Source organism: Oncorhynchus clarkii, chromosome 9 (assembly GCF_045791955.1).
Source record: "Oncorhynchus clarkii lewisi isolate Uvic-CL-2024 chromosome 9, UVic_Ocla_1.0, whole genome shotgun sequence".
NCBI classification, from domain to species: Eukaryota; Metazoa; Chordata; class Actinopteri; order Salmoniformes; family Salmonidae; genus Oncorhynchus; species Oncorhynchus clarkii.
The window spans coordinates 51,174,487-51,183,666 of NC_092155.1; the positions used below are offsets into that span (position 1 = coordinate 51,174,487).

General features: G+C 44.9%; 1 protein-coding gene across 3 annotated transcripts in view; it reads left to right on the top strand.

The window, feature by feature from the left end:
• The first annotated feature begins 7,203 nt into the window (after positions 1-7,203).
• LOC139416505 (extracellular sulfatase Sulf-2-like) overlaps positions 7,204-9,180 on the top strand; it is a 181,714-nt gene continuing 179,737 nt past the window's right edge. Inside the window, exons 1-2 of one of the 3 annotated variants that reach the window (XM_071165182.1) lie at positions 7,698-7,726; positions 8,518-8,581. The gene's annotated coding sequence lies outside the window, so the exon portion shown is untranslated. Of the gene's footprint in view, positions 7,727-8,517; positions 8,582-9,180 lie in introns of all 3 variants that reach the window. The other 2 variants (XM_071165184.1, XM_071165180.1) reach the window with 2 other exon arrangements.

Genomic DNA, 9,180 nt, shown 5'->3' on the forward strand with positions numbered 1-9,180 from the left:
CTCAACACTGGGGCCCTACAAGGGTGCGTTCTCAGCCCCCCTCCTGTATTCCCTGTTCACCCATGACACACCTCGATCTCAATCATCAAGTTTGCATATGACACAACAGTAGTGGGCTTGATGCAATCTCAACCACACTGCACACCGCCCTAACCCATCTGGACAAGAGGAATACCTATGTGAGAATGCTGTTCATTGACTACAGCTCGGCATTCAACACCATAGTACCCTCCAAGCTCGTCATCAAGCTCGAGATCCTGGGTCTCGACCCCGCCCTGTGCAACTGGGTACTGGACTTCCTGACGGGCCGCCCCCAGGTGGTGAGGGTAGGCAACAACATCTCCTCCCCGCTGATCCTCAACACTGGGGCCCCACAAGGGTGCGTTCTGAGCCCTCTCCTGTACTCCCTGTTCACCCACGACTGCGTGGCCACGCACGCCTCCAACTCAATCATCAAGTTTGCGGACGACACAACAGTGGTAGGCTTGATTACCAACAACGACGAGACGGCCTACAGGGAGGAGGTGAGGGCCCTCGGAGTGTGGTGTCAGGAAAATAACCTCACACTCAACGTCAACAAAACTAAGGAGATGATTGTGGACTTCAGGAAACAGCAGAGGGAACACCCCCCTATCCACATCGATGGAACAGTAGTGGAGAGGGTAGCAAGTTTTAAGTTCCTCGGCATACACATCACAGACAAACTGAATTGGTCCACTCACACAGACAGCATCGTGAAGAAGGCGCAGCAGCGCCTCTTCAACCTCAGGAGGCTGAAGAAATTCGGCTTGTCACCAAAAGCACTCACAAACTTCTACAGATGCACAATCGAGAGCATCCTGGCGGGCTGTATCACCGCCTGGTACGGCAACTGCTCCGCCCTCAACCGTAAGGCTCTCCAGAGGGTAGTGAGGTCTGCACAACGCATCACCGGGGGCAAACTACCTGCCCTCCAGGACACCTACACCACCCGATGTCACAGGAAGGCCATAAAGATCATCAAGGACATCAACCACCCGAGCCACTGCCTGTTCACCCCGCTATCATCCAGAAGGCGAGGTCAGTACAGGTGCATCAAAGCTGGGACCGAGAGACTGAAAAACAGCTTCTATCTCAAGGCCATCAGACTGTTAAACAGCCACCACTAACATTGAGTGGCTGCTGCCAACACACTGACACTGACTCAACTCCAGCCACTTTAATAATGGGAATTGATGGGAAATGATGTAAATATATCACTAGCCACTTTAAACAATGCTACCTTATATAATGTTACTTACCCTACATTATTCATCTCATATGCATACGTATATACTGTACTCTATATCATCGACTGTATCCTTATGTAATACATGTATCACTAGCCACTTTAACTATGCCACTCTGTTTACATACTCATCTCATATGTATATACTGTACTCGATACCATCTACTGTATCTTGCCTATGCTGCTCTGTACATCACTCATTCATATATCCTTATGTACATATTCTTTATCCCCTTACACTGTGTACAAGACAGTAGTTTTGGAATTGTTAGTTAGATTACTTGTTGGTTATTACTGCATTGTCGGAACTAGAAGCACAAGCATTTCGCTACACTCGCATTAACATCTGCTAACCATGTGTATGTGACAAATAAAATTTGATTTGATTTGATTTGATTTGATTACCAACAATGAGGAGAAATCCTACAGGGAGGACGTGAGGGCACTCGGAGTATGGTGTCAGGAAAACAACCTCTCACATAATGTCAACAAAACAAAGGAGATGATCGTGGACTTCAGAAAATTGCAGAGGGAGCACCCCCCTATCCACATCGATGGGACAGTAGTGGAGAAGGTGGAACGTTTTAAGTTCCTCTGCGTACACATCACGGACAAACTGAAATGGTCCACCCACACAGACAGCGTGGTGAAGAAGGCAACAGAGCTTCTTCAACCTCAGGAGGCTGAATAATTTTGGCTTGTCACATAAACCTCAAACAAACTTTTGCAGATGCACAATCGAGAGCATCCTGTCGGGCTGAATCACTGCCTGGTACGGCAACTACACCGCCCTAAACTGCAAGGCTCTTCCTGGGGGCAAACTACCTGCCCTCCAGGAAACCTACAGCACCCGATGTCACAGGAAGGCCAAAAAGACCATCAAGGACAACAACCACCCGAGCCACTGTCTGTTCACCCCTCTATCATCCAGACGGCGAGGTCAGTACAGGTGCATCATAGCTGGGACATAGAGACTGAAAAACAGCTTCTATCTCAAGGCCATCAGACTGTTAAACTGTCACACCCTGATCTGTTTCACCTGTTCCTGTGATTGTCTCCACCCCCTCCAGGTGTTGTTTATTTCCCCCAGTGTATTTAACCCTGTGTTTCCTGTCTCTCTGTGCCAGTTCGTCTTGTATGTTAGTCAAGTCAACCAGCTTGTTTTCCCGTACTCCTTTTACTATTCTCTTTTTGATAGTCCTCACGGTTTTGACCCCTGCCTGACTCTGGACTTCTTTCCCGCCTGCCTGATCATCCTGCCTGCCCTGACCTTGATTCTGCCTGCCCTTTGCTACCTTTTGGACTCTGAACTGGTTTTGACCCATTTGCCTGTCCACGACCATTCTCTTGCCTTACCCTATTGGATGAATAAATATTGTAAGACTCCAAACATCTGCCTCCTGTGTCTGCATCTGGGTCTCACCTTGTGTCATGATATAAACAGCCATCACTAACATAGAGAGGATGCTGCCAACATACAGACCCAAATCACTGGCCACTTTAATAAATTGATTTAATAAAGGTATCACTAGTCACTTTACATATTCTACATTACTCATATCACATGTATATACTGTATTACATACCATCTATTGCATCTTGCCTATGCTGCATGGCCATCGCTCATCCATATATTTATATGTACATATTCTTATTCCATCCCTTTACATTTATATGTGTATAAGGTAGTTGTGAATTTGTTAGATTACTTAATAGATATAACTGCACTGTCAGAACTAGAAGCACAAGCATTTCGCTACACTCGCATTAACATCTGCCCACCATGTGTATGTGACAAATAAGATTTGATTTTTTATTTGAAATCCAGACATTAAAACGGAATTCAACAATATTCAAAACTGTTTTGAACTTGGTAGGAAATCAACTAAACGTATTGATCTTTATATGGCCGAGATTATCATAAGACATGAACAAAATCCATCTGTGGTTCGTATTTTGCTTCAATTTTCTGAATAGTCAACGCAGGAATGCCCCTTTGTGTTTGCGTGTGTCTACCACTTTGTGCAGTTGTTAGCGATGATGATAATGTAACCCAAATTATTCAACTCATTTATCTATCACCTTCTCAGAAGGGCCCATGGGTTCGATGATAAAGAGACAGGTTATACACAAACGATTTTCTATAGTTTAATCCGTCCAAGTAGCAGCAGCACAAACTTTAGTGGCACAACAAGTTAAATCTCCATCACTTCACTTCTCTGTCACTCACACATCTCTCACGTGAATCTAGTAAGAGTAAGAGTAAGAGTCCCAACATAAAATCTGTATTGCAGTACCATAATAAAAGACTCATATACACGTTAAATATTTTTGATTATAAAATATATATTTCTTATTCCAAAACCATGACTACAGTAATAATGATCAAATCAAATCAAATGTATTTATATAGCCCTTCTTACATCAGCTGATATCTCAAAGTGCTGTACAGAAACCCAGCCCAAACAGCAAGCCATGAAAACCCCAAACAGCAAGCAATGCAGGTGTAGAAGCACGGTGGCTAGGAAAAACTCCCTAGAAATGCCAAAACCTAGGAAGAAGCCTAGAGAGGAACCAGGCTATGAGGGGTGGCCAGTCCTCATCCGGCTGTGCCGTGTGGAGAATCTAACAGAACATGGCCAAGATGTTCAAATGTTCATAAATGACCAGCATGGTCAAATAATAATATTCACAGAAGTTGTCGAGGATGCAACAGGTCAGCACCTCAGGAGTAAATGTCAGTTGGCTTTTCATAGCCGATCATTAAGAGTATCTCTACCACTCCTGCTGTCTCTAGAGAGTTGAAAACAGCAGGTCTGGGACAGGTAGCACGTCCGGTGAACAGGTCAGGGTTCCATGGCTAGTGCCTAACCTGGTATCATGATATGATTATTTGCATCAATCCCATGGTGATTTATCTAGCAATCTTTCCTAACCAAACAAGTCTCTTGCTGGTGTTCAGTTGAATTAGGATATCTACACCCAAAAATGACAATTTCTACATTTGTTTTATGCACCCCGAAAGTGATTACCTGATGTGGTTAAGAATTGTTGTGGACTTAAAACATTAAATTTAGTTTTTCAATTAAAAGTGTGATTTTGAGAGCAAAAATCTGAAGAAACTGAAACCTGGAAAAACAAAACTGAATTTGGGAAAAAATATAACAGATTTCATAGGGCCCTATAATAGCTTATGCTGAAACAGGAAATCTGTATTGATTATAAACACAAGACAGCAGCCCAGCCATAAATGTGTCAGCACCCCCTCCTCTCTATTTACTAACCACAGAAATCATGCACGGCTGTTTCTATTTGTGGGGTCAAACATTACAACTGCATTTGCTGTGCAACTACATTGGGCAAACCCTAAGTCTTGTTATCATGCTCAGCCATATTTGGAGAAACAGTTTATTTTAGAGCAGATAATAATTAGCAGCAGTAACCGCCAGAGCAGGTATGTTCAGAGAGACAGCCCTCCCCTGTACTGCACTATACTGTAATGGTGCATCCTTTGTGGAGTTGTTTTCCCTGCACAGTCGGGTGTTGCAACACTTTAATGAGCAGACATAGGACGGGATGTTATTTGGAGGCTTAATTGCTTAATCTGGGCTTTTAGGAGGGAAAGTGGGGTAAAACAGGCCGACATGGGAGGAAGGGAAGGAGGTAGCTGCTGGTTGGGGAGGGGAGAGGAGAAGGGCTTGTTTTATGGGCTGGTAATGGTTTTTGTGGGTGGATTTCACACATTACAGCTGGATGGTGAAACAAATCCACAGCAGCGCCTCTGTGATCACATGCTCACAACATGATATTATAAACCAGGTATAAACAGGGAGGCTTTGCAAATGGATTGAAGGGCGTTCACAATTAATCTAGTGCACTTTGGCGTTTAGTGTGCTTGTGTCTGTGGGAATGAATTAGCCCTGAGTGGAGAACAAAGACATTCATAACCTCCCAGACGCACGGCAGGTGATTGATTGAGATCTCTAACCTTTTCCTGACACTGTAGCTCCACAGTAAAGAACCTACCATTCTGCACCTGGGGATGTTGCACTGAACAATGCTGATAGATGTATACTGGCAGATCAGATCAGTAAAGAGGTTTGTGGAGATACTGATGGATGCACTCGACTCAAATGTTAGGTGTGTGTTTTCAGCCCCGCCTGATGATACGAGGAGATACTGTCAGTCAGGGACGGCAGAGTTGTCTAGCAAGGCCAGAAGGCTCTGAACTCTGAAACTGAATTGATAGGCAACCATGCCTGCTCTGCACACTGGGAGGGAGACGATTGGGTGGCAGGCAGGCACTGCAGGTTTTGGATCCAGAGTGAAGTCAGATAAACCAAAAAAGTTTGTAGCCGCTGTGCTCTCATTATTATCTCTAACTTCCCTCGTACTTATTGCATCACTGTATCTGTGAGTAGGTTGAGCACAGTAAAAAAATATCTCCACGCCATTGTGTTTAACCTTCATCTACAAGCTGCTGGTTGTAAGCTACTGCTACAACTGGCTTATTGCATAGTGTTTCTGTTCTCTTTACCTCCACTGACAACTGAACACTCCTTTCTACAGCAAGCCTTAGCACTGCCTGAAACCCAGAGAGTCATACAGAGACCGGCAGTGCAAAGTACAGTAGAGCCACTGACAGGCTCATTCATACTGACTCAAACTCTCTTTCCCTCTCACACACTAGTCTGTATAAAGTAAGGGCAATGTCCTTTAGGCTAGACCTGTCTGTCAAAGCAGCTGGCCAGGACTTTTCCCATGGTAGTTTTACAGGGTGGGGAGGGAGTGAGGGAGGAGGGAGGGAGGGAGGGAGGGAGGGAGGGAGGGAGGGAGGGAGGGAGGGAGGGAGGGAGGGAGGGGGTAGGGGGTCTTAAAGGCCAGCCATCAGAAAGACCAGATGGAGAGAGCCTGTAAAGAAATATTTTAGTGGAGCGAGATTGGGAGAGAAAGCAATGGAGAGAGAGAGAGAGAGAGAGGGAGGACTTGACGAACAGGATTACAGAGGATGGTAAAATGTGGACGCGTACACATTTGCTTGTACACAATTAGTATTATTTTTAATCTGCATTGTTGGGATGGGCTTGTAAGCAAGCGTTTCATGGTAGAGTCTACCATGTGACAAATACAATTGAATTGAATTTGTACACACACAAGCACTATCTGGTGCTCCTGGCCGTCCCTGACCAGGGAGATTCGGTCATATCCCAAGAGCTTCCCAAAATTGAAATTATTTTTGGCCCATTTTCAGTGTGACTTTCTCTTGAGTTTATTTATTTCCTTTCGGTGTTTATTTCTACTGCATAGCCTCTGGGAGTGTTTGGGTGTGTTTGTCAGTCTGTGTATCTGAATGTTTTAGTTTTGTGTATCTGTGTGTGAAACAAGTGTTTGTGTTTATGTGTCCTTGGTGTAGGGGAGTAATTGCAGATCTCTGTCTGTCTGTGCTATAGTTTTACGGTGTAACATTGCACCCCTGTTCCTCCTTTCCCCTCTCTCTGTCCTCTATTGGCTTACACAGGCCATTAAGCCCAAATCGTACCAGCCACATGAATACCCATGAATGCAGAGGATCTGAGCCAAGCTCTCCATTTCACCCCCACCTCTCATAAAATGTGCTCCTGTTCCCTTTCTTTCCCTCCCTCCACTCACTCCACTTCTCACTTATAAACTTGTCCCTTTTTCCTCATTAATTTACTTCCTTCTTTCTCTTGTTTTGTCTCCGTCTCTGTCCCACCTCCCCCTATGTGTCTCTACTTATCTTTTTCAGTTTCTCTGCTCTCTCTCCTTCTCTCCATTTCTCTGGCTCCGCCTGCCTCACCAAGGGAAAGTGTTCTGTTTTCAGATTGGGCACAGGAAGGCAGTACAGCCCTCTCCCTATTCACTTCCCTCTCCTCCCTTGCCCTCCCTCCCTTCTCTCTCTCTCCCTCTCTGTGAGTGAGTGAGTAAAGCACAGAGGCAGGCATGTTTCAACAGATGGCTAGGGCTGTCCCGATTCAACCACGACTCCACACCGCTGTTGGTTCACTGAGAACTCTGTGAGCGAGCTAGAGAGGGAGAGGGAGAAATGTAACTTTGGAGAGAGGGATTTCTTTTTTTCTTAATTTGAAACTGCCCCTCCCCTTTCCCTCCTCGTTTCTCTGTGTGTCTATATTAGTGCTTTTTTCTCGTTCTCCGTACATCTGAGAGGGTGGTCAGTCAGCCTGTCAGGCAGCTAGCGAGAGAGAGAGAGAGGGGGGGGAGAGAGAGAGAGAGAGAGAGGAGCAGAGTAAGAGTAAAACAGAGCAGAGCAGAAAAAGGACAGAGGACAGACAAGAGATGGGAAGTGCATGGTGATGTGTGACTGATTACCCAGCCCAGAGCAGTGCCCCCTCCTCCAGCAGCTCTACTGGGTCAGTACCCTGGGACAGCACCTGCTTCCCTGACAGACATACACACGCTCAGGACCTGCATCTGTGTGAGGTACAGTGGCTTGCCCTACTTTTCACTTTGCTGCCTCTCTCTCTCCCTCTTCCTTGCTTTCTCTCTGTCTTTTTTCTGCACTTGCTCCTGCTGGCTGCGCTGATGTAACTGGGCTCTGGGAATTCTAAGGAGGTAGTGTAGCGCAACACAGCTAACCCTCTATGGCTACAGTTACCACCCCCCCCCCCCCCCACCCACCCACCCACCCCTTTGTGCCTCCCTGTCTTAAAGGAGCCAGGTTGTTTGTGCTTCATGCTGTCAGTTATTTTCTGGCAAGGTGCATCCTGTTGAGTGTCTTCTAGTGTTTGCTTATCTCTTTGCTAGCTTGCTGATGAGCACGTGGGAGCTTGCATTTGCTGACTAGGAGCAGTGTTACTAGGGAAAAGGGAGGGACGGTGTTACACCCTGTTCCCCTGTCTGTAGCCCACAGCCACCGGGAAGGAGTGAGAGAGACACGGGAAGAGAAAAGAAGGGAAGGGGAGGTAGGGTTGGGCTGTTGGACAGACTTGAGCTGTCACTCACTATATGCATCAGGTACTGGTTCCCTGTTGAGCAACTCTGCAATGGGCTGTGATAGAGGAACACTGTTAATGTTACTTGGATAGTTGAAAACATATAAATCATTGTTTTTCAAATGGGAACTTTGATAAAGTGGAGATACTTTCCACTTGGAATAGTATGGGAATGTGAAGTGCCTAATTTCATTGTTTTGGTTTTATCCCACTGTTGAAAAAGTATGGAAATATGAATTGGATGAACTGTCATCCTCTCTATATATCTGTTACAACTAGAACCGCTGGGCCTCGACAGACCCCTCTTCAAGCTTCATCCTGACTGCAACTTTCATCTAACAGTGTAATTACTAAATGTCCTATATGTTTTTGCAAAAATAATCATTTGGTTGTGTTTATGAAGGACTTGGTAAAAATGTATACTATTTTAAATGTATTTCAAATAACAATAGCATTTTCATTAGTATGTTAGTGTAGGATATACAGCGCATTTCGGAAAGTACTCAGACCCCTTCCCTTTTACCACATTTTGTTACATTATAGCCTTATTCTAAAATGTATTGCATCTTTTTTTTCCTCCCATTTATCTACACACAATACCCCACAATGAAAAGAAAAAAATGATGTCACTGATGTCACATTTACACAAGTTTTCAGACCCTTTACTCAGTAAATTTGATATTTCAGTTTTTATTTGTAGTACATTTGCTCAAATTTCTAAACCGGAAATATCACATTTACATAAGTATTCAGACCTTTTACGCAGTAGTTTATTGATGCACCTGTGGCAGCAATTACAGCCTTGAATCTTCTTGGGTATGATGCCACAAGCTTGGATCACCTGTATTTGGGGAGTTTCTCCCATTATTCTCTGCAGATCCTCTCAAGCTCTGTCAGGTTGGATGGGGCGTGTCACTGCACAGTTATTTTCAGGTCTCAGAG